A 26010-nucleotide genomic window follows, 5' to 3' on the forward strand; every position below is an offset into this window, starting at 1 on the left:
TGCTGGGAAATCGCTGTTAACTTAGCTGTAAATATTGCATAGTTCCAAACTGTGGGTCAAATTCTGCTCTCCTACATGTATGAACAATCCCTATGAGCTGCAGTAGGGCTCAGTCTAGGGTGAAATCCTGGCCCCATTGATGTTAGTATGCACTGCATATATTTTTCAGAGGGCAGAATTTCACTTTGGAATCTAAGCTGCTTACAGGGATGGTGTGCCTTTTCCTCTGGTTGGCTTTCTGTGCTTTATAATGTACAACAAAGAGTCTTGCCATGGGAAGAAAAAACTGCTGTGTGCGCCGGAGGTGAAAATTCTGCCCTGTAATTTGATCTTTTTAAAAATGTGTAATTTTCTTAAACTGTAGAAATTGTAAATATTTCCTGCTAACTCTAGCAGAACAAAATTTGATCTGCTGTGGACCCAAAGGGATGTGTCATGGATAGGTTCTAAGCTTGCAGTACGTTCACATAGTGAGTTTGAAAATCATTAGGCATTAGAGCAAGGAGGAGAGAGAGAGACAGAAAGCAAAAATTGCTGAAGAGGAAATTGTTCGGGAAACATACCAAGTTATCCTTCGGTTGGGGAATGAGCTGCTCCGTTCTTTACCGCAGAAGCGTTAAAGTGAGAGCCAGCAGCCCCTCTGCTTCGAATCATTAATCTGTTATGTCTGTGCTGTATTTAGATTGCTAGACTGAATCCTCATTTGGCCACTATGGGCCTGTGTCTGTTCCAGGTGAAGTTAATGGGAGTTTACCATTCATTTAATTGAGAGCAGGATTGGTGTTACTGTAATGCACCATGTTACAGAGGATAATGTACAGCGCTGTGATACGCAGCCATAGTGGTAGGCTCTAACATTTTTTAAATGGTAAACCAAAGTAATCCATAATATGAGTTGCAGCCAGTTGCCTCTAATTCTTGCCAAAGATTAATTTAGCATTGCTATTAATATTTTATGTGCTAACATTGTTCGTGAAGGCTAAAAGCTTTATTCATTTTGCACACTTTTACTTTTATCCATTCTTTCTTTGTGAAACGCGAAATTCTTTCTCCTTTTCAGATTAATTGTATAGAAGGAAGTTTAATAAAATTCCAGCTACACTGTGTTTGAAAGACTTTGCTAGTAATCTGCAGAAAATATATCACATTTATTTTGACATTAGTAAGATAGATTTTCAGGAGAAAGATAGTTAGAAATGTAACCTTTTGTAATATCACTGGTTACATATTAATATTTTAAGTATCTAAACACATACATATGAGGGACTTGAGTTTCTGACTTGCAAATGTTACTGTAGATTTACAGTACATAATCCTATTAAAATTTAAGAGCATGAGATAAAATGGCCGATTTACCTTGATATTTGTGCATATCTAGCTGGACCATTTCTTAAAAGTTGTAAACATGAGGTTGAGAAGAATGTATGAGCAATCAGCCTCTCTGTGGAAAGTGGCAATTGAAGAAGAAAGAGCTAAGGAGATCGATGTGTCTCTAATATACCCAGCAAGTGTGAAACCATTCCTTTGGAAGATAAAAGAAAAGGGCAGGGGTAGCGGCGTCCATGTGGCGAGAGGAGTCGTTTTTTCTTTACAGGAGTGTTGCACAAATTCATGAATAAGAAGTGTGATAAGTAGACTTGCTGACGCCATCACAGCATCCTGTTTTAGCTCTTGACCCACCTTGTATTGGCAGGGCTGAATTGAGGACATCTGTGGCCCTATACCCACCCTATGTGGGGACCCGTGCTTGTCCCACCTAAATGGGAGCTGAGCTCTGGTGTAAGTCGAGCTTCACATGCATGGCAGCTGAGCACTCTTGAAAATTTTACCCTTGGTGTAACTGCATCAACCATGTTTCATTCATGTTGCTGCATATGAGAGCTAGGTACAGTATGAATTGTTTGATCTTCACTTTGCATTTGATCAATCACGTTGATTACTAGTTGACCAGCCTTATTACTGGAGATGCAGCATGACCTAGTGGCTAGGAAGCTGCACTGGGAGATGGGGGAGCTGGGTTTTATTCCTGAGTCTGCTGTAGACCTGCTGTGTGAGCTTTAGCAAGTGCAACCCCCCTCTCCATGCATTTATTTCCCCTCCCAACTTTTGCACATCTTATCTATTTAGGGATGGGAGGGATAGTTCAGTGGTTTGAGCATTGGCCTGCTAAACCCAGGGTTGTGAGTTCAATCCTCGAGGGGGCCATTTAGGGATCTGGGGCAAAAAATTGGGGATTGGTCCTGCTTTGAGCAGGGGGTTGGACTAGATGACCTCCTTCCAACCCTGAAATTCTATCTAGATTGTAAGCTCCTTGAGGTTTTTTGTTGGTTGGTTGGTTGGTTTTTTTGTTTGTTTGTTTTTTGAGACCAAAAAAGCTCTGGTCTCTGTTGAACCTTCTAGGGGCTACTGTAATGCTGCTAATAATTGTTAACTTTAATAGCGGTCATCAAAATGGTTCCATAGTGGAGAATGGTAATATTTGTGGTTTGAAAAGCATGTTTGTTAATGTAATTCTAGCAGGCTGAAGTTCATATTGTGATCCACAGAACTGGTACAGCAAGGGAAGTGACAATGGAAACTTCCCTACACTATCCCATGATTGGTTTTCGCCATGACCTGGATCTAAGAGTTCTTGAGACTGAGTGACTGTTCGTTTCTCTCGGCTGAGACTTAGTGATAATGGTGGTGGTTTTTGTGTTGTGGGCAGCAATCTACCATATGTAGGACCAACGCTGAATATTTGTAACATCTCGCCAGTTAAAACTAAACTGAACACACCAGATAAACTGAACCAAATGCATTTTGTAGAACATTAGCCTCATGCGCCTCATTCACTGAGTTCACTTATTAATTTACAAAACTCACAACAATCTCAATTTTGAAGTGTGATTTTTTTCTGGGACATCTAATTTGAGGCACATTAAAGGCATTCATTATTAGAGATTGGGTGCTTGGCACATTTAAGGTGTCTGAAGTTGGGCACCCAAAATTGAAACTCACTTTTGGAAGTTTAAGCCAGTGGGGGTCTCAGCATTAGTGTGAATGTTCAGCAGTCTTCTGTTTTGCAGCATTGGTGGAGTAAAACAACCTATGCTGACATCATCTATATCTTGTTAAATTGGTAGAGTAGATGACATTTATCATTGCTTCTTCTAATCATGCTGTCTGGGGTGGTGTGAAAGTTAGGAAGCCACAATAGTTTTAGATTAATTATCTTCATCTTGGCACATGTAGAGGCTGAGTGGTGCCCTTGCTCCATTTACACAAATGCATTAGTCCCTGTAGCAGAGAATATGGAGACATGAACCTTTAGAGAACCAGCAAGACCATTAGCAGGAGTTGACTGCGTTGATGCAGCTGTGCTATCCATTTAGCATTAATCTTTGCAGTTGTGCCTGAATGTCGATTATTTAGATTGTTCCCGCACTGTGCAACGTGGGATGGAGTGAGAGAGACAGGAGTGAGAGAGATAAGATTCCCCACTTAACATGGCTCTTCATCAAAGAGTCCTGGGTGATGCCGCTTGTCAAAGTTCCAAGATGCACCTGGAATCTGTTGTCAGGCTGCAAACCGAGTTAGAAACAACAAATGGTATCTGAGAACACATTGGACAAGTGCGGAGATGGGGGACTAAGACTTAGGGAGTGGCTAGCTTGAGTAGGATGGGCTGAGAGGGAACTTCCGGTCTGTGTGGGGAATTAAACGTAACTCCTCTTAATGTTAACGAGAGTCAGCGTTAAAACTACACCTGCTGTATTTAAACTGTATCATGGGGAGAACAGGATGGGATATAACATACTTTCCATGAGTTTGGATTCAGAGTCATCTGATGCCCTAGCAGTTCCTCTGCCCTGCCAAATACTTTGCAAAGTATGTCCAGCACACATCCATTTCGTTGGTTCCTTCTGTGATTAAAATAACAAAAGGAATCCCCAAACTACATCTGAAATCAGCATGTGAATACTGTGCAAAGGCCAGCTCAAGGTTATGCATCTGGAATTTGTGGGGAAGAATATTCTGAAGCCAACACTCTCGTGTTATAAAAGAAGATGCGTGGGGGTGAGGGGAAACATGCACTGAATGGGAAACTGACACAACAGAGCCATAAAACCCTGTACATTGTGCTACCTGTACAATTTTATATACAGGGAAATGTGAAATCAGGGGTGTTGTAAATGAAATTAAGAGCCTGTTGTTTGAATTTTATTTGAAAAATTGTTGCCAGGTAATTGGGAGGCAAACTAATATTAACTTCTTGAGACTATTATGGCAAACCATTGTTTCTGCCATATAGTGCTGCAGTCAGATAAAAGTTATTCTCCAGTGGTTTTTTGAAGCATAGTGTAGTGGCTGCTATAATATATAACTGCCGTAGTCCAACTAAATCACACTTTTTCTAGAAAAGATGTTCCTCTTGAGGTGTTGCATAGTCTATTTTGCACTTGTAAAACCATATTTCCTTCTCAGAATCATCCACTTTGAATCAAATTCCAAGACCGGAAGCAGTTAGCATCTGGTTCTTTCATGTGCAGGGTAAAATGACAGCTAACTTTACCTTGAGCCCAAGTACACAATTCTTTCTTGTTGGCTAAAACTCTCTTGTTGGCTTTTTGCTGAATGAATGTAGGATCAGACCTCTTATAAAAGTTCACAAGAATTATTCCTGTTCATGTGTACTTGTACGCTATGGACAAACTTTAAAAAAAACGGCAGCCTGAAGGTTAGTGCCATGGGGCAGCGCCCTGGATGGGGTGTTAGGGCTCAGCCCGTGACTGTCTTACGAAGGCCCCATCTGGGGGTAACTGACTTTCCCAGGTGGTTGATTAGTAAATGAGCATCTGGACCTAATAAAGGCTCCCCAAGCTCAGTTAGTGGGGAACTCTAGGCAGGATGCTCCTGTGGAGAGGAGCTCCCAGGAGACGTCTTAGCCAGAGGGCTGAGCTGGGAGCCTAGAGGGTGAGCTCTCTGGGGAACCCATCAGAATGGGGAGTGTGTAAGATGAGAGCCTCCTAAATGGCGGGCAGCAGTTGGCAGATATCCAAGCAGGGCCAGATTTCCAATTAGGCACAGTAGGCCTTACCTCTCTAAAACGGTGTGCAACATGAAAGACAGCTGTAGGCAAGGGTGGGGAGCACTGAAGATGCTGTACCTAGGCGTGTGTAAATCTAGCCCTGTATCCAAGAGTGTCTGGTTTCAGCCATGGGTCCCCCAGTCACTGGGAAGGACTGGCAAGCCTGGCAAGGATCACCCGCTGTCCCTGGAGTAGAGTCACAGAGGAAGGACCTCCCTAGACCCCCGAGAAGGATCCTACTCTGGCAGAGGCAAGAGGTCTACCAGCAGGGGCAGAGAGCACTACCGAGACACCCCCTAGGGAAGAGTGTGGTTAGAGGCGAGCACTGGACTCAGATGGGGGACAGATGGGCTAAGATCGACCTGCTGAGATGTTGGGGCGAAGGCTTGGTTCATGTTCTGCATTGGGTTTTCTGTTACGAAATGGGACCCACCGTAAAGGAGTGTTCTTTAGCATCTAGCAATCTGTCTGGACTTGGTGAAACCCTGGGTGAGGAAAAAGTCAAGTAAGGGCTCACCTGCAACACCACATCCGCCTACAAGGGGGCGTGCCCAGTCAGCCATGAACCATGACATATAGGCTGGGGAGGGGTAGCTCAGTGGTTTGAGCATTGGCCTGCTAAACCCAGGGTTGTGAGTTCAATCCATGAGGGGGCTATTTAGGGATCTGGGGCAAAAATTGGGGATTGGTCCTGCTTTGAGCAGGGGGTGGGACTAGATGACCTCCTGAGGTCCCTTCCCACCCTGATAGTCTGTGAGGCTAAGTCCACACTTAGGTTCCTAGATAAATTTGCCTGATTTTCAAAAGTGCTGAGCATCTTCAGCTACGACTGACTGCTCTTTAGCCTTTCTGTACATCTAACCAAGTAAGCCAGAGTCCTAGGCTAATTGCAAGACCCACCTTTCACAGGGCCAAAGGAGCAGAAGCATATGAAGTGTTGGGTTGAAATGCTGGCTTTGCTAAGTCAAGGACACAACTCCCATTGGCTTCAGTCGGGCCAGGATTTCACCCGTGCCACCTTATATAGCTCCATTAACTGACCAAGATTCAACATTGTTGCTATCATTTTATTCAGTGGGGTCCTCATTTGTGGACGGATATCCCTATTCAGAATAAGGCTCATTGGGCATCATTTCAAAGGCAAAGAGCCTCTAGTTCCTGGATATCTCTCACTCCAGTGGTGAAATCTTGACCCAGGGAAGTCAGTGGGGCCAGAATTCCACTTTTGGTTGATAGTTCTGAACCCATGGTCCTTGGACCCAGTGGTGGATTAGCTACGGGACCTGTGCCCCTGGCGAATTCGGGCCCCCTGGAGTCCCGGATGGGCTGGGGAAGCCCTCGCATCCTGACCCAACTTCCAGACAGCAGCAGCGAGCGGAACCCCCGTGCCCCTGCCCCCTGGTGGTCGGGCAGGGGAAATCCCCCGCGCACCCAACCCTGCTCCCCACCAGTGGGTGGGGGAAGCCCCCCATTCCTCCAGACCCTGACCCTTTACAGAAGCCAGCTGGCCACAGGGGAAGCCCCCAGCACTCCCACCGTGTCCCTGGCAGAAGCTGGTGGGCGGCAAGGGAAGCCCCAGCACCGAGACTCCTGCTGCGGCCCTGGGAATGGAGGCTCTCTTGCTATCTGCTGCAGCCTCAGTGCTGGGGAGCTGTCACTCCCGCTGCGGCCAGGGGATGTGGCAGAGGGACAGAGTGCTCTCTGGTCTTGGGGCTGCAGTGCGGGGGAGAGGGGGACCTTGGGTGCGACTGGGGCGGGGCTCCGGGGAAGAGGCAGAAAAGGGTGGAGCCATGGGCGGGGTCACATGCAGAGGGGCAGAACCACAGGTGGAAGGGGTGGGGACGGGCCCCCCACTTGCTCTGGCTCAGGGCCCCAGGAAACCTTAATCCACCTCTGCTTGGACCATCTCTGGTTTGCAGATCCGACAGTGTGTAGAATGAAATTTCTTGATAAGTACCTAGCAGAGAACTTGGAGTCTGGTAGAGGAGATGACTCAGAAGAAATCTCTTTCCAATGAAATAGTTCATATTATGAAAGATTTAGAGAACTGCTGCTTTTTAGTCCTTGGCAATGACTTCAACTTCATTAACACTGGATTCCATCTTACTGGGACTTAACGGTTTTAATTTGTTTTTGTCATTTTAATATGTGACTCATAAATGAAATAAGTCATTGTCCCCTCCCCTGTACATTATCGAAATGTAACAGATGTGTAAATAAATTAGGAAAGAAAACTGAGGCATAAGAACTTGTTCCTGCACCTCTTGAATGGAACAGTTGATATAAAATGGAAGCAGGCTTGCACCTTAGAATGATATAAATACAAAAATGTTTCTGATATGTAACGTGAGTACATAGCCCTTTCTTTGTCAATGTTCTTTTCTTTCTAATCAGCACTGAGAGCTGTCAGTATTTTCTTTAATCTGGGGGAGGTATGCACCATTATTGCTTTCCTGTGAAAAGACATGCTATGTAAATACTCACATTATAAATGCACATAGTCCTTAATAAACCAGATCTCTGTATCCTGGGAACCCTGCGCTCGTTGGTGTATGTTGTGAACATGTGTCAGAAAAGCATTTTCTTCGCTGTGTAATAAAGTCCTCAGAGGCAAGAGTAAATGAGCCTAATTTTTTTCTTCTTTTTTTTTCTTCTTCTTCCAGAAATGCTGATTTCAGTAATTTGCAAAAAATAGCGTATGGATTTTTAGCAACTGAAGAACAAGATAAGGTAATTATTAGTTCATAGAGTCTCACCTTGTTTGTTAGCTGTTGCAAAATGTTGGAAGCACTGGTATAGATAACTGTTCAATGTATCAGACTGTGCAAATCTCTAGCAGCACTGTCATTGCTTATGGTATTAGATAATTTCATTTCACAGGCACAGCCATATTTCTTTATAGTGCTCCTTTCCATAAGAGCAATATGGGAATAAAAGTAACAAAACAAGATGTGGATGAAATAAAAAGCTGCAGACTATCACACTGTGGAATGATGCAGCATGCATATGGGTTAAAGAGGTGAAAGAGAAAAACTAGTGCTCATATGCGCCAATGAAAAGAGCTGCACAATCATCTACTTTTGCTTTGTTCACCTGGTATAGCTATTCCGTATACTTGTATAGCTTTGGGCAAGTGTGGAGGTCCCTGGTTCAATCTCCAGCATCAAACAAAATGGTGGTCATCCCGCTTGCATGAGCCGTACTGCTCAGGGCAGCTCCTGAATGAAGGGATTGCAAAGAGTAGAAGGGGAACCCATGTACGTCACTATAGCCTTAATCTCTAGTTTCTTTGCCAAGCTGCTCTGCAAGATTGGGAGGGTTTCCTCACCTGATTGGCTTCCTCACCTTACCTGTGCGAGCTCTGCAGAGGTCAAGTCACCCATGGCTGGCTTCCATTGGATGGGGAAGGCATTCCTCCCTCTTGTGATTCCAAGGCCTGGAACCAGGGGTGCAGACTTCCCTCTGTGCCAGGATGTAGGGGAGGGAATGGGTCCCAAAGTTTGGAAGTATGTGTTATTTACCAGGGTACATAGAACATTCTTACAGCATGTGTGTATGAAGGGGATGATGCATTAGTACAGTCTGGTAATTCGATTGGATTTATACAGTGCTGGGCTCAGTCTTTCACTTAGATTGTTAAACTCATTCGTCAAATTATAGTTTCAAAGTGGGGAGAAATCAGAGATGCCACAGAGTTTAAAGTGAAAGGAAATACATAGATTGTACATGTGGGATGTTTTTAATATAAATAAACAAACTTTAAGAACTAACCTGCCAGAAAATGTAACCAAAATGCAAAGAACCTAAGGAGAGGAAATTTACATGAAGATCAGGAAAGAGCCTGCAGAAACATTTAAAGGATTCTTATGGGATATTATTTCACTGCTCTTTTTTGAAAAATGCAGTGGAGTGATGACTTAAATTCTCTACATCTGCATTGCTGCATCCTTGATAAATTAGCACAATGCACTTCAATAGTGATGAATAAACAAAGACAGCTAAAATAAATAGACTACAATATTACAAGGATATCTTTTGTTATGTAGGCATGTGCATGCTTTAGAAATGTATATATTTCTTGTCTAGAATTAGATCTAGCTCCTCATTCATCAGGAAAGGCTGGTAGAGGGCAATGTGCTGTGAGAGAAGCGGAGCCTTTGATCACAGCAGAGCCCTGAATAATGTGGCTTCCTTGATAAGGGCACCCATAAAGAAGCCAGCTAGTAAACAGATCTGAAAACAGGAGAGTTTGAGAGGGAGTTTGTAAGGGGAGTTTGGGGAAGGGGGTGTGTGGTGGTGTGGTTTTGTTTTGTGTGTGGATTGGTTTTTCTCTTGCCAGGAGTTTAGGTGGGAAAACTATGACAGATACAGAGGCAGCAGTGGTTGTGACCCAAGGAATGGAAGAGACAATGAAGATAACCGGATGTGGAAGCTGTGGGATGTACATTATCCTGGAGCAGGGACCCGAAAAGAGATTTGTTTGTTTTATATGAAGTGCTGACTGATGGAGCTTACGGAAGAGAATATCCGAAGTCTGGAGATGCAGGTAGAAACTATGGACTGGAGAACTGTCAGGGGAATGTGGGCAATGGAAGCATGTGTCTGGAAGAACCAGGCAGAGGTCAAAACTGGCTAGTGAAGGAGAAATAGAGCTCAGTTACCGGTTTTTGAGTTGGATAATGAAGGCGTGCAGCAGGTAGTCACAGAGGTGGGAAGGCAAGGAAGAAGAGAAGAGTGGACAGTCCTACAAGAAGAGGGGATGAAGCAATGGAGATAGCCAGAGTTTGGAGCCCCTGGAGGATAGAGGATAACTCTTAGAAGATTGCAAGGAAGAACAAAAAGAGAAGAGGACTTGGAGCCAGAAAGAACAGGAGGAGGAAGGCCAGAGAATCACACGAACACCAGGAAGTGGCAAGTCTACATCACTGGGGACTCCCTACTAAGAAGAACGGACAGGCCGATCACCAGAGCTGATCTGGATAACAGAAGGGTGTGCTGTCTGCTGGGAGCTAAGATACAGGACATGGACCTGAGTCTGAAGTGGATCCTAATGATAGCAGGAAGGAATCCAATTATTGCCCTTCACATAGGAACACATGGTACTGCTAGATTCCTGCTGGAAGGCATCAGGGGAGACTGTGCTAGGCTGGGGAAGATGCTTAAGGAATTGGAGGCCCAGGTGATCTTCAGTGGAAATTTACCTGTCCCCAGAGGAGGAGAATGAAGGCGAGACAAAATGATGACGATCAACAGACGGCTAAGGCAGCGGTGCTATCAGGAGGGCTTTGGGATGTTTGACCGCTGGGAGGCATTCACGGACAGAGGACTGTTCTGATAGACTTCTGGGATGGAGGTTGGCATAACTGATTAAAAGAAATTTAAACTAGGAGTTCAGGGGAGACAGATAGGAAATCAAGAAAGAGAGGATGCATCAATGAAGAAAGGAACAGCAGAGGGTATGAGAACGGACATTAAGAAGAAAGATAGTGCCAGTACTGATAATGCTAACAGGTAGGACAACCTTGGTTCACATGATCATGAGCTAGTTCAGTCTAAACTAAATGGAAGGATAAACAAAAATAAGTCTGCAACCAGCGTCTTTGATTTGAAAAGGGCAAACAAAAAATCAGGGAATTAGGGGAGTGGATTGAACTGAAGAACTCAAGGATCTGAATGTGGAGGAGGTTTGAAATTACTTTGTCAGAGTTCCTGAAGCCTGCATCCCAAGCAAAGGGGGAGACAGGAGAAGAATTCATCAGGGAGGGTTGCAGACCAGCCTGGATGAGCAAGCATCTGTGACGTACCAGGGCACAATCCAGACTACTGAGTAGCTGTGTCACGCCTGCCCTGTAGCTTGGGGATCTCTTTACAATGCCTTGCTGCTCACCATGCCTCCAGCATGCAAGTCACTTCCAGCTATGTCTGTGTGTGTGCTGCAGCCAGCCAGCCAGCCACACCTTGGCTCTCACCAGCCTTACAGATTGCCACAGGGTGACCCCAGCAAACTCCCAGTCCCACATGTTCCCCCAGAAACATATGTCCTGTACTGCCCAGTCCTCTCCTGGATACTGCAAATACACTGAGTGTGTTATTACTTTAATGGAATAATATGCACAGAACATGTTATCCCACATGGAGTTACCAGACACTTCAGCTTGAGCACACTGGATTAGAGAAAACAACTTTATTAGCTAGAGAGAGAGAGAGAGATTTTAAGTGAATACATGTAATGAGGCATAAAAGTCAGAAATGGTTACAAGGAAAACAAAGAGAAAACACTTACTGCTGCCTAACTTAACAGACTACATTAGATTCAAACAAATTTTTCTTACCCCATGCTTTCAGCAGTTTTACTGACCAAATTCTTTAGATCAGGACCCCTCCCCCAGAGTCCAACGGCTGCTTCCGTTGTCTGTTCAGGTGGAGTGAATGTGATGGGGCAAGGAGAGAGAGGGGGTGGTGCCTTGGAGTGTTTCCCCCTGCTTTTTATAGTTTCAGTCCCCCTCTTGAAAAACATCTCCAGCTGGGAGCAAGGCGACAGAACGTCTGTGTGGAAGGAAACTCCATGCTGTTTCTTTGCGAAGATGTAGATTTTTGCCCTGCCCCCTTTTTCCTGCCAAAGAATGACCGCTTAGCAGGTAATGGTCCATCAGCCTTGTTTACACCTGGCTGAGGCGTCTTCTTGAGCTTTATATTCAAAGAACTGGTTTTGCCAGTCCCCAGACTTACTTGGAAAACATACTTTTAGTCATGATCTCAGTTTGTTTATAACTTCACATATTGTGGTGCTATGTGCACTTTGTCATGATTTTATTGATCCAACATATTAGGATTTTTCAAATGGTACCTCATAAGGCATACTTTGTGAAAAGATTATTTTCATAGTACGTAGGGTGTGAAAACAGGGGCGTATTCCATCGTAGCATCTCAAACAGGTTATTAAGAGAAAGCAGGAGTGGAAAATGGGATGGATCGGCAAGGAAGATATCTCTTGGAGGTCAGAAAGTGTAGGGGAGAAGTGAGAACTGCCAAAAGCCAAGCAGAGTTGGACCTTTCAAAGGAATTTAAAACCAATAGTAAAAGTTTCTACAGGTATATGAATAAAGAGAAAACAAGGAAAGAAGAAGTGGGACCGTTAAGCATTGAGGATGGGGTGGAGAGTAAAGATAATGTAGGCATGTCTCAACACCTAAATTAATACTTTGTCTCAGGTTTTAATATGGGCGATGAAGAAGGTAGAGGTAGTGGCAGGATAGCTAATGGAAATGAGGATATGGAAATTACCAAATCTGACCTGGAAGTCAAACTGAAGCATTTTAAGGGGACCAAATCGGGGGACCTGGATAATCTCCATCCAAGAATATTAAAGGAACCAGCATATGAAATTGCAAGCCCAATAGCAAGAATTTTTAAGAAAAGGCAAAAAAGTAATCCAGGGAGCTACAGGCCTGTTAGTTTGACCTCAGTTGTGTAGAAGGTTATGGAACAAATTTTGAAAGAGAAAGTAGTTAGGGACATAGAGGTAAGTGGTAATTGGGATAAAATATAGCATGGTTTGTCGAAAGGTAGATCATACCAGACCAACTTCATCTTTTTTTGAGAAGAATAACTAATATTTGTAGACAATAGAAATACAGTAGATCTAATCTACCTGGATTTCAATAAGGCATTTGATACATTTCCACATGGGGAATTATTAGCTAATTTAGAAGGTGAGGATTAATATGAGAATTGAAAGGTGGATAAGGAACTGGTTAAAGGGGAGACTACAGCAGGTCACACTGAAAGGAGAACTGTCAGGCTGCAGGGAGGTTACTAGTGGAGTTCCTCAGGGATCAGTCTTGGGACCAGTCATCATTTTCATTACTTACTTTGGCACAGTAAGTGGGAGTGTGCTAATAAAATCTGTGGTGACACAAAGTTGGGAGGTGTTGACAATATGGAGGAGGATTGGAATGTCAATACAAGAAGATCTTGACAACCTTGAAAACTGGAGTAATAGAAATGGGATGAAATGTAACAGTGCAAGGTCATGCACTTAATGGCTAACAAGAATTTTTGCCAAAACCTGGGGATGTATCAGTTGGAAGTGACAGAGGAAGAGAAGGACCTGAGTGTATTGGTTGATCACAGGACGACTATGAGCCGCCGATGTGATATGGCCATGAAACAGGCTAATGCAATCCTTGGATACATCAGGCAAGCTATTTATAGTAGAGACAGGGAAGTGTTAGTACCATTATACAAGGAACTGGTGAGACCTCATCTAGAATATTGTGTGCAATTTTCATCTTCCGTGTTTAAGAAAGATTAATTCCAACTGGAACAGGTGCAGAGAAGAGCTACTAGGATGATCAGAGGAATGGAAAACCTCCCTTAAGAGAGAAGACTCAAAGAGCTTGGCTTGTTTAGCCTAACCAAATGAAGGCTGAGGGGAGATATGATCGTTCTCTATACATATTCCAGAGGGATGAATACCAGGGAGGGAGATTAGTTATTTAAGCTAGGGACCAATGTGGACACAGGCACAAATGGATATAAACTGGCCATCAACAAGTTTAGGATTGAAATTATATGAAGGTTTGGAAGAGCCTTCCAAGGGAAGAAGTGGGCGCAAACAACCTAACTGGCTTCAACACTGAGCTTGATAAATTTATGGAGGGGGTGGTATGAAGAAACTGCCTACAATGGCATGTGACCCATCTGTGACTGCTAGTAGCAAATATCTCCAACAGCTGGTGGTGGGACACTAGATGGGGAGGGTTCTGAATTACTGCAGATAATTCTTTCTTATATGTCTTGCTGGTGGGGCTTGTGGTCAGGGTCCATCTGATCACCATATTTGGATCAGGATGGATTTTTTTCCGAGGTCAGATTGGCTGAGAACCTGAGGGTGGGTGGGGAGGGGGATTGCCTTCCTCTGCAGCATGGGTCACAGGTTGCTTGCAGGTTTAAACTAGAGTAAATGATGGATTGTCTGTAACTTGAAGTCTTTAAATTATGATTTGAGGACTTCAGTAACTCAGCCAGAGGTTAGGGGTCTATTACAGGAGTGGGTGGGTGAGGTTCTGTGGCCTGCAACGTGTGGGAGGTCAGACTAAGGCCAGAAGTGGCCATCATGATCATCTAAAATCTGAGTCTATGACACACATGGCTGATTCAGGTCCTGTGATTGGCTTTTATAGTGCTGTACAGTGTTTGCCATTTAATATCAAATATATACCTGGCAAGAAAACATGCAGGGAAAATGTACAGACCAAATGTTTAGCCTCCAAAAGGTGTTTAAATATAACTGTATTGGTCTTTTCACAGAAATATGACCCTCTGTAGTTTCTGCTCTTACAGATTTCTATTGTCTTGGTAATGATGATGGGTAAAATTCTTTTAGCAAGTAATTGCATTAGGAATTATAATGCTGTTTAAAGCTTCATGAGAACTTCTGTCTTTGAGATCTCCCTGTCATCCAGCCTAGCTTGCTTTTTTCTCTCCACCCGAGATGATAATTCGGAGACTAGTTATCCCTAAATGGTAATTGGGGATAGTTGTCTATTAGGGGTTGAACACTCACTGTTCTGAGGGCATGTTGTATCATGCATGTCAAAAAGGGAGAATCACAATCTGATTTTTCTAAAATCATGTAAGCCCCTGAAGTTTTAAAAAAGGGAACAATAGAAAGGTATTAATGGCTCCTGTAGAATTATATTCTAGATACCCTGCAGGTTACAATAACGTGCTGTGTGTTGGCAAAGAGAGAGATTATGCTGCGCTATTGTATTTTACTTGACATTTTGATTACTTGGTGCTCTTTTATAGGAAAGTGAAATATTTGTCCCTGTAACGATGCTGGCTTTGGTGGGACACAGCTGAGAGTGCCAGTTCAGGACAAATTGCTTAAAGCAGGGCAGTTACAGCCCAAGGTTGGGGTTTTTCTACCGCTAAGGCAAACCAAACCAGCAAGACAGAGAGGACTTGGGTTTCACCCCACTGGCTAACCACAAGTCACACAAGCAATTCCCTTAGACGCTCCAGTTTCCCAGTATCACCACCAGTGCCACTCGTTATGGGGACGAATGGTTATGAAAACCAATACTCCAGTAAAAGAGAAAAAGATTCTCTTGATCCCAAAGGACGAAGCCCCAGACCCAGGTCAATATACAAATCAGATCTTACCCACAAATCACGCTGTTGCCAGTCCTTCAGAATCTAAAATCTAAAGGTTTATTCATAAAAGCGAAAAGATATAGACGAGAGCTAGAATTGGTTAAGTGGAATCAATTACATACAGTGCTGGCAAAGTTCTTGGTTCAGGCTTGTAGCAGTGATGGAATAAACTGCAGGTTCAAATCAAGTCTCTGGAGTACATCCACAGCTGGGATGGGTCATCAGTCCTTTGTGTAGAGCTTCTGTTTGTAGCAAAGTCCCTCCAGAGGTAAGAAGCAGGATTGAAGACAAGATGGAGGAGCTGCAGCAGTCTTTTATAGTCTTTTGTCATGTGGTGTCTCTTTCTTTGTTCCGAAGACAAGCATTGGGGCACATAGCAGCAGAAACCTTAGAATTCTGTCCATAGGCAGGTCCCTGCATACCTTGTTGAGTCACAAGGTGTATCTGCCTTCTCTCAATGGGTCAGTTGTATATCTGATGGTCCTTAATGGGCCATCAAGCAAGCTAGGCAGTGCTGACACCAACTTGTCTGGGGTGTCACCCAGAAGCATAGCATAAGTTTGAAATACAGACAGTATAGAGCTAATATTCATAACTTCAACTACAGAAATGATACACATAGACAGATAGCATAACCATAACCTTGTCTTAGACACCCTATTTGACCGCCTTTATACAAGATTTGGTGCCACTACAGGACTTTGGTTGCAACAGTGATCTATACGGTCCCAGTTCCTGTCAATAATGTCACAGTCCCTAACTTAGCTGAGAAATTTAAATTAATGTCAGTGAAACCATTCATTGTTATTTATTATGTTTTTGGAATGCTTACAGTTGTTGTAAATCAGATTTTAAACTCTATTGCTGTTTTCAGATAAATAAGAAACTAAAAAATGCCCCCAAAATACGGCATGGCTAAATGCTTTCCAAGGATTTGGAAAGACTCTATGCTTTAATGGGATGTGACTGTAGATCCTCAAACATCTGAATTATTCCCATTGGTTTTCTGAAATGCTGTAGACACTATTGATTTAGAATTTAAGCAGGAGCAGCACAGTATTGTAAGTAAATAAGTCTATGCATGGTGCAAACAAATAGTAATTTATTGTCATATTTGTCTGTTTGATGCATATGTAACATTTAGTAGCCTCTCTCATTCTCTCTGATATCAGGCAGTAAGTAGTCAGCAGTTCATGTTAGCTGTGGAAGGGTTCCTGGCTAGTCGTTTGGCTGGATAAACTACAGGCTGTACATACAGTAACTTTGCATACAGTAGCTACTAGGTTTAACAGAAAAGGAGTACTTGTGGCACCTTAGAGACTAACCAGTTTATTTGAGCATGAGCTTTCGTGAGCTACAGCTCACTTCATCGGAGGGCTTTTCACATTTTGTGCAATATGGCATGAGATACCGGCAGCTCTGGTTGAAGTATGTTTTGTATATTTACATTGTTCTCCATCAGGTTGAGCAAATCCCAACTGCTGTACATGAGTTCTTCCAGGGTAGTGTTTTCTGCAGCTGTCATGATGGACCACTTGGGCTGAACCCCCACCCATATAAAATAGCAGTCTTACTCTTGAGGCTTCATACATCTGGCATAAGGGTCCCTTATAACCTCAGAAACCAGGATTACTCAGAGATACTGAATTCAAGAAACCCAGCTATGTTTTATTCTCTGCATGACCAGGCCAAAGTAAGAGTTTCCAGGGCTCAAGGGCATTAATACCACTCCCATCTCATTTTGTATTCAGTGCCTTTTTTTAACTGGTTGGCCATGACATTAAGATTTCTAATTAATTTAGAAACCACAGGCAGTTGAAGAGAGTGAACAATGTAATAACTGGGCCATCGGGCAGAGTAAAAGCACATCAATTATTCAGGCAGTCTTTCCTGCTCATTCCATTCCTGGAGATGTGCTTGCTGTCAGTGTGTGTCAGCCATCCAGCAAATGCCCTTCAGAATCTACATGCATAAACACTGGCCTTTTGAAATCTGCATGAAGATAACTTTAGCATTTGGAACGATAGCTGCCAGTGAAATGCGGAAAACGTGAACTGTCTGGCTGCTGCTAGTGCCTTAAACAACATTTTGAGTTTCCAGTCAAAACTGACTGTATAGCAGGAACCTCTGGAAGGAATAACTAACTTCTCAAAGAGGTTAGCCATATCCTAATCATTGGAAAGTAATTGAACAGTATTACTCTAAAACACTATGCATGTTTGAATGTATTTTTCTCTGAACAGATGAAGACCAATATCTTTTAGAAAATATTCAACCTCTCTTCTTGTTTCTCTGAAATCCCCTAAGTGCACAGTACATGGATTCCGCAGATAGTTCCCTGGGAAATTACCTTGACTGGAACAGACACAACTACTGTATTCAGATGACTGTTAGTAAGTAAAGCAGTTTTCCCACCAAATGCATACCTTTCTGCTTTTTCCCAGTCACTGCCATCGTTTTAAGCAGAATGTTACCCATGTGATTCAGCTTAGAAGCGTGAAAATTTGAAAACTAAGATGCTTTTCTTCCCGTGACTTAATAGATTTTAAGAGAGCATTATGATCATCTAGTGACCTCTAGCATTGCACAGACCAGAGAATTCTACCAGTGATTCCTGCATCCAGCCTGATAGCTTGTGGCTGGGCTAGAACATGACTTTTAGAAACTCAAACATTCTTGATGCAAAGATTTCATATAATGGATAATCCACCCGAGTGGTGAAATGGAACTGCAAATACGGGGCCAGTCCTCCTGAAATGAAGTTTTGACACTGACTGCATTGGCAGTGAGAGGTTCTGTTCTGAACTACAGCTGGCATTGTCCTGTCGAAGCCTGTTGTTGGGGGCAGCCATATTGCTTTTAAAAAGTGAGGTGGTTCATGACAGAAGCAGTACTGTATTGATGTTACTAATGATATAACTTGTTGGCAAAATGACCACTTCCAGCTGCAGGTTTGGACATGCTAGTTGTAATTAATAGTGGAAATTTAATTCTCTGATCATTTAAGAGTCAATTCTTTCCACGGAAACTCTTTCAAACCTGTCTGACTGTTTGCCTGAGCAAAACAGATAAAATAGTTTTGCCAAATAGACTTGGTTGTAACTTAAACACTTGAAAGGATATTAGACATCCTTTCTCCATTAGCATTGCACGTTGATCCTGACCATAGACCAATTGAGCCTAACACAGGCTCAGTGTTCATTAAAATAAAGGAACTAAACTCTGTCGACAAATGCTTTGGCTAAATGGTGCCTTCAGTGTACCGAGAACAAGAATGCAATTAGCTGAAATGTATGTTTACAAAATTTTAATTCCTAGGGAGTATCTTCTCAAATTGCCTGTTACAGTTGTTTGGCTGGCGTGCTTTCCAAGGATTGTAATTTGACAGATTTTGTAAAGCTTGGTTGTAACACATGTACAATGGAGTGTTTAACTGATCTATTATATATCTAAATAAAACTAAAGAATATCAACTCTGTAGACAGACTGTGTGGCTACATGCCCCTTCACTGTCTCCAAAAGTAAATGCACCAACCTTTTGACTTGTAAAATTATTCCAACAACAGGCTTTAAGGATTAATTTTTCTAATTTCCGTCACATCACAATTCTTACTGGATTTGATCTTCAGTCCTTAAAGGATGATCCAGAACATCAGGTGTCTTAGTCTCACAGTGCCAAAGTCCTTGCAAGGAGTGGATTTGCGTTTTGCACACAACGGTAGTGCAGAGGCCTGTATTGTTTGCTGTAATTGGAAACAGGAGGCCTTACTGGACTAGAAAGTCTAAAATTTAGGACTGCATTTTCAGAACCATCTGAGTTACTTAGGAGCACAGATCCCATTGAAAGTAAATGGGACTACTTGTGCTTCTAAGCCACTTAGGTGCTTTTGCAAGCTCCACTTTTTATCTATGTTTTCTAAAGTGACTGGTGATTCTGGATGCCTTGTTTTTGTGGGTATCCAGCTTGACACACCATAAAGGAACTGGATTTTGCAGAAGGTGGGTGCTTAGCATTTCTAAAAATCAGATGCCTTTAAGGTGTCTCAAATTGGGCAGTCAAAATGAGAGGCATCCAGAATCACTGTCCACTTTTGGAAGTGTAGACCTTAACTCATCCTTTTCATGACTCAGTATTTTAAAGACTGTATACTCAATATGCTGTTGTCATAAGTGACACTCAAGGCAACTAGAACTGCTTCCCCACACACCCCTTCAATTTGTTTACCGTGGTCATTTGACAGCACTCTGTAGTAAGTCCATTGTACTTCTGTGTGGATGGGCAATTCCACTAGCATAATAATGAGATCACACTCCTGCACTATTCTGGGTGGAGCTGCAGAGCTTTCAGAGGGGCTGAGCCTGACACTCCCTAAGTGAGATTAATACACTTATTTCTAAATAGTAAATTGATAGGTTGCAGAGAGGCTGGCGGTGGTGGGGGAATTCCGTCTTCCCCCAGAGCCCTACATGGAGGCAGGGAGAATCATATGCTTTGCTAAGCATCCAAGACTCTTGCAGGAATCAGGGAGGGGAATAGTAAAGAGGTTGGAAAGATGTCCCTCTTCCTAAGACCCAAAGTACAGAATTAGGGAGGGGCTCATTCATCACAGGGACCAGCAAGATCCCAAAGCCTGAAGGAAAGGGCGTGTGGGATACAACTGGGTCACTAGGCTCTTCCCTGGGTTTTGGAACTGTCAGGGGTTGGAAGCTATCCCAAGGGAAGCAGCAGAGCATAAGTTGCTCCGTGAAGATGAACAGCTTTCTAAAAGCATTGCAGCTGCTGCATTTCACCTGGAGTCGTTGTACCTACTCGCTGGGGCAGTGCACCTCTGCACAATCTCCAGGAACAGACCACTGATTGAAAAGCCACAAGCTGGTCCCACAGGTTTATTCAGTGCTTAGACCTAGATTCTCAAAGGTATTCATAGAATCATAGAATATCAGGGTTGGAAGGGACCTCAGGAGGTCATCTAGTCCAACCCCCTGCTCAAAGCAGGACCAATCCCCAACTAAATCATCCCAGCCAGGCCTTTGTCAAGCCTGACCTTAAAAACTTCTAAGGAAGGAGATTCCACCACCTCCCTAGGTAACGCATTCCAGTGTTTCACCACCCTCCTAGTGAAAATTTTTTTCCTAATATCCATCCTAAATTTCCCCCACTGCAACTTGAGACCATTAATCCTTGTTCTGTCATCTGCTACCACTGAGAACAGTCTAGATCCATCCTCTTTGGAATCCCCCTTCAGGTAGTTGAGAGCAGCTATCAAATCCCCCCTCATTCCTTTCTTCCGCAGACTAAACAATCCCAGTTCCCTCAGCCTCTCCTCATAAGTTACGTGTTCCAGTCCCCTAATCGTTTTTGTTGCCCTCTGCTGGACGTAACCAAATTTTTCCACCTCCTTCTTGTAGTGTGGGGCCCAAAACTGGACCTAGTACTCCAGGTGAGGCCTCACCAATGTCAGGGTATTACAGTAGAACCTCGGAGGTACGAACATCAGAGTTACGAATTGACCGGTCAATCACACACCTATTTGGAACCGGAAGAATGCAATCAGGCAGCAGCAGAGACAGGGGAAGAAGAAGAAAAAAATACAGTACAGTACTATGTTAAATGTACACTACTAAAAAAAAAAGGGAAAGTTTAAAAAACTAATTTGACATAGTAAGGAAACTTTCTGTGCTTGTTTCATTTAAATTAAGATGGTTAAAAACAGCATTTTTCTTCTGCATAGTAAAGTTTTAAAGCTGTATTAAGTCAGTGTTCGGTTGTAAACTTTTGAAAGAATACCCATAACGTTTTGAACAGAGTTATGAACAAACCTCCATTCCCATCGTGTTTGTAACTCTGAGGTTCTACTGTAACTTGGAAGTTAGGAAATCTTTTTATCTCACAAGTCTGTCATGTAGTTGAAAGATTATAGTTAGGCCAGAGAGAAGAGGGAAAATAACAGATAAGAAAATGTTGTAGGCAAAACTAAAATAGTTCATGTTGCTTGTAATTTTCATGGTTCTGAATATTGATTTTGATCTCACCCTGTAAGCGTAGAGTTTGTGGTGTGGAAAGGATAAGGCATTTTGAGTGTGCATTGATAACAACAAAATGGCACATATTAACTTCAAGCATTACTAAAATGTTACTTTGTGTGCTCAGAAGCATTGTGTCAGTATTTATCAGCTCATTTTCTTCTTACTGTAGGCTAGAGCACAGATTTCTTCGCAGCTATTTTTTGTGGCTTCCATTCAGATGAATAGTGTGTTTTGGGCTTATTGGGGAAGTAAGCATTTCATGGGCTTGAATGTCTGGTGGCAAACATTAAATAGTTACCAGAATAATATAATTTGCTTCGTACTTACTGATTGCAGGATATAAATGGAATAACTCTGTATAATCTGTTTGGCAATAGCTTATAGACATGTTGAATGATGGAGAATGGGCTAATAAAGACCAAGCTCTTGATGGAGTTTGGGCTACAATTTATCAGACCCACAGCAATTGGAATAACATGTGGCTTTGGTTGTCTGATTCAGTGTTTCTCAGTATTTTGGGTACCAGGAACTGGTTTGCTGCCTTCCTAAATTGTGTCAGGGAGATCTCAGAGACCAGTGTCGGTTTACGGACCGGTAGTTGAGAAACACTGCTCTAATTCACATAATGGCAGGAGGTGTGAGGCTCCACAGCAGTGCTGCAATGTAATGTCGAAGTGGAAAATGCATGGAATGTAATAGCATTGTAAAAGATGGTTGAGAGTACAGTGCTGTTGTTGCATGTGCTGGAATCCATACTTATTGGGCCATATTCAGCTCCTGGAGCCAGCATGTTTAGTTGGCAGGGCACTGGACTGGGTTTCAGGAGACCTGGGTTCTGTTCCTGACTCTGCCACTGTTGTGCTGTGTGACCCTGGGCAAGTCACTTCACCTCTCTGTCTGTTTCGCCTCACACCTTTTGTCTGTCTTGTCCACTTCAGTGCTTTGGAGCAGGGACTGTCTCCTACTTTCTGTTTCTACAGTGCCAACCACAATGGGGTCCCAATATCAGGTGATGCCCCAAGGGGCTACTGTATGACAGATAATAATAAAGTATTAATTCCCAACAGTGTAGCTGGGGCGGGGGGGAGGTTTGGCAAAGATTGTTCAGTTATGGACCAACTCTCTCAGCCGTTACAAAGGTCCCACTTGGGCCTTTTGATCACCTCATGGAGGGTCCTCTTGGTGTGTGGATCTCATTTCCCCCTCTGCACTGGGAAAGCGGGGGCAACCTGTTCCCCAGCAACATTTTCCCTTTCCTGGGACACTGCAGAGGGTGCTCCCTGAGTCCAGGAATTCATGTCGGGGAGAGATGGACTAATGGAAGAGTGAGTGAACTGGGGTGGTTCCAGACAGGACACATGGGGCTTGGTTTTTAAAGGTCTTTAGGTGTCTAAAGCTGCAGATAATGTCCTGTTTTCCTTCCTTCTCTGTCCCACAAGTTCACATCCAGGTGAGACTTCCCTAGAAAGCTAATACAGCGAGCCTTTTTGCTCCCTACCAGATCTCCCAGTACAAGACACCTCTTAGGATAGCCACCAGGTTTGTGGGTCTGACCCTTGATTTTTCTCACAGGTTGTGGAAGGGAAGGGGGGAGACAAATCCTATCTCCCTAATAGAAGGCGGAGGGAATGCCATAAGAGGACCCTGACACCGGCCCTGATTCAGCAACGCACTTGACTTCACTGGGACCTAAATGTTTTCTTAAGTGCTCTGCTAGATCTGGGTTATCGGTGTGTTAATGCTGAGAGGTATGATCAGAACCTCCCTTTTCACACACTGCTTGTCCAGGCAAACAACCAATGTCTCCATTAGGAATTTCCTGGGTGAGGGACCATGTAAAAACTCCGTAAGACCTTTGGGATTTGATCCCAGTTCAACATTTTTTAAAACATTCCTTTTTTATTTTAAATATTGAAAATGACCAATGCTTTCTGTTCTAACTTGCAAGTAAAGTTTTCTGGGAATATGTAGATCACAGATAGCTCACATTCCCCAGACAATACGCAGGTCTTTCTCCCATGACAGGTAATTGCATTATTATGAGGATGGCCCTATAAATGAATAAGGTGCATTTATTTGGGATGTAAGAAGATTTCTCCTGAGGGGGTGGAATCCCCCTTGTCTTAGATTTTACTTAAATCTTTGCCCTCCCCCGCCCCCCAAGTGTGAAAATTGTTCTTAAAAGAGAAGATACCTGATCAGATCAAGATACAAAACTATAACTGAAGACAAGAAAGGACCTATGTTCTTACATTTGTGTTCTGATCGAAATAAAAGGGGGTGGAATTCTCAGTGTGGGTGGCTTGAGGATTAGTTTTCCACATGGCATGCAATATTCATTAGGAAACGCCATGGCTGACTGGGTCACCTACAGTCACTTGGCAGGAAGGCTAGGTGAGTGGAAGTGCAACATTTCCCTATATTCCCATTCCCATCTCTGCCTGCAGCCAAGGGCTCAATTGTGGCTTTGCCGCAAGGAAGGGCAGCAATTTGTCGTGCTGCCCCAGCCCTGGGGGACGTATTGTGACTCAGTCTGGTTCCTGGTTCCCTGCCTTATTCTGGGGTGAGGTGATGGAGGGGGATTTATCTTTTCCAGCCCTACGGCTGGCCCAGTTACTTCCCTCGGTGTGTCAGCTCAGCTGCACTGGCTGATGCATGAAGCTGGGGGACAGCTCCCCGACCCTGTTGGCCTACTTCCCACCCACACGCAGATGTTAAATCTTCTCTTGCCCCCTGTGGCGCAGGTAGTCTGTGCAAGGGAGTTAGGGGGTGCTTTATCTCTCCTGAGTCCTCTTCGTGGGTGCAGAACACCGTTCACAGCTGAGCCTTAAGGTCTCAGAATGTAGCTATTTGATTAAAGTATAAATCAGAAAGTCTTAAAACTGTGTGTCCTTCCTTGCAAACTAAATTGAAGGGTTTAAATGCACCAAGTTTGGCTTAGTCATTTCCCTGCGGTTTATGACTGTGTACTTTGTGAAACAAACTGAATTGACCTGATGATTTGTTTCACAGAAGTTGTATGGCCTGAGGATGAAGTTTGGAGGGTCTAGTACAGGGTAGAAATGGCAGTGCCTATAGAACTGCAAGGGCCTGACCCTGCTCCCATCAAAGTCAATAGAAAGACTGAATTGATTAAAGGCGCGTATATGCTGCCCTTGCAGTTTGTACTACGGGAGAGTGAACAGTAATGCCCACCAAAGCCTTGCGGTGTAACTCCCCTGTGTGGATGCCGGGGGCACGAAGTAAAAGGTTCCCACTTTGCATTAATGTCGTCCTGTTTGAAGGGAACTAAGTGAATACGAACTTAATAATCTTTTTGTTCATGCCACAGCGTCCCCATCGGACAGGTACGGTGCAGCACCGCGGGCGCTGCAGTGCTCATCCAGGTGGTCCGAACTGCGGGGTGGTGTTGACATGCCCTAAGTGAGAAGGGGCAAAAATTCCTCTGAGCAGTGGCATCCCTTGCAGCATAGCAAAGTGCCATGACCGAGTGCATGTTTCTTTACTGCAGAAGAAAGCGGACTGGCCCAAATTTTTGGGTGCCCAACTAAAGGCAAGCCAAAATGAAGGGACCAGTCTGAAAATGTAGGCTCCAAATTCACAGGCCCTTCTTCTAGGTTCCTAAAAATGCAAGAGAAAAAATTGAATCTGATTATATGAATATAAAGATATTTTAAATGTAATAGCTTTGGATACTTTTTTTTTTACTATAAATATACCCCAAAGGAATAATTCTATTTTAAGAGGAGTTTAGTATTATGATGATATGAAAGTGTATAATTTATTATTCCAATTGGAGGTGAAGGAATTTAACATGTCAGATTCTCTATTCATTACTCCAGCAGTCAGGACTAACAGGCTGTTCCTTCACATATGCTGTCAATCATTTAGATAGACCAATTATAGAGTCAGGTTTGGTTTTTTTAAGTTTTAAAAGAAAAAAATTACAGTGGAATAAAGTATAGTACATGAATGGGGAAAAAAGACCTGAGACAGGACCAATCATCGCCATGTTTTATAAGCTTATGGCCACAATTCTAATGTTGCCTTGAGCCTCATCACTATAGATTGTTGGCTTGACGTCTGAGAGGATTCTCCGGTGCCTCTGTGTAGAAGGCAAGAGCTGTTATGCCAATTAGAAGTATATGCAAAAAAACCCTTTGACCAGGATTTTCAAAGTTGAAGGCCTAAAGTTAGGCTCCTAAATCCATATTTAAGTCCTGCTCCTGGAAAAACTTACACTCCTGCTCCTCTTTCCACGTTGTAAGCAGTACAGTGGGCTTCAGTAACACTAGTCATAGCACATAAAGTTAAGCGCATGTGTAAATCTTTGCAGGATTGGGGTTGTAGGCTCCTCATAAGGCCCTATTCCTGCACCATTGAAGTCAATGGGAACAGGATCAAATCCTAAATTACCTGATTTTGAAAAGTGCTGTGTAGCCAGCCCACTGACTTGGATGGGAGCTGATGTGTGCTCACGACTTTTGTAAATCAGGTCCATTATTTAGGACTGTAAATGTAGAGTTAGGAGTCTACAAATCTCATTCTGAAATTGGATGAGTGCTTCAGGGTATATTTAGAACTAGAATATTTGCGGTGTGTATTTTGGTCAACATAACTTAATATAGTCTAATTGATTGGGAGCAGATATAGGCCAGCTCTAAGTGCTTTAGAAAATCTGACCCTGGATTTCTAGGGATGAAGATCCCTAATGCAAAGCTCCATCTGGTTATGCCACACCCTCCGGGGAG

The 26010-nt window shown here is 43.3% G+C and overlaps 1 protein-coding gene across 36 annotated transcripts in view; it reads left to right on the plus strand.

Annotated features, from left to right (window-relative positions):
• Positions 1 to 26010, plus strand: part of ADGRL3 (adhesion G protein-coupled receptor L3) — an 806525-nt gene that overhangs the window by 140226 nt on the left and 640289 nt on the right. For 35 of the 36 annotated variants that reach the window (XM_037896575.2, XM_037896573.2, XM_037896571.2 and 32 more), the window contains exon 2: positions 7735 to 7801. The gene's annotated coding sequence lies outside the window, so the exon portion shown is untranslated. Of the gene's footprint in view, positions 1 to 7517; positions 7802 to 26010 lie in introns of those variants that run through there. The other variant, XM_037896546.2, reaches the window with a different exon arrangement.

This window comes from Chelonia mydas, chromosome 4 (assembly GCF_015237465.2).
Source record: "Chelonia mydas isolate rCheMyd1 chromosome 4, rCheMyd1.pri.v2, whole genome shotgun sequence".
NCBI classification, from domain to species: Eukaryota; Metazoa; Chordata; order Testudines; family Cheloniidae; genus Chelonia; species Chelonia mydas.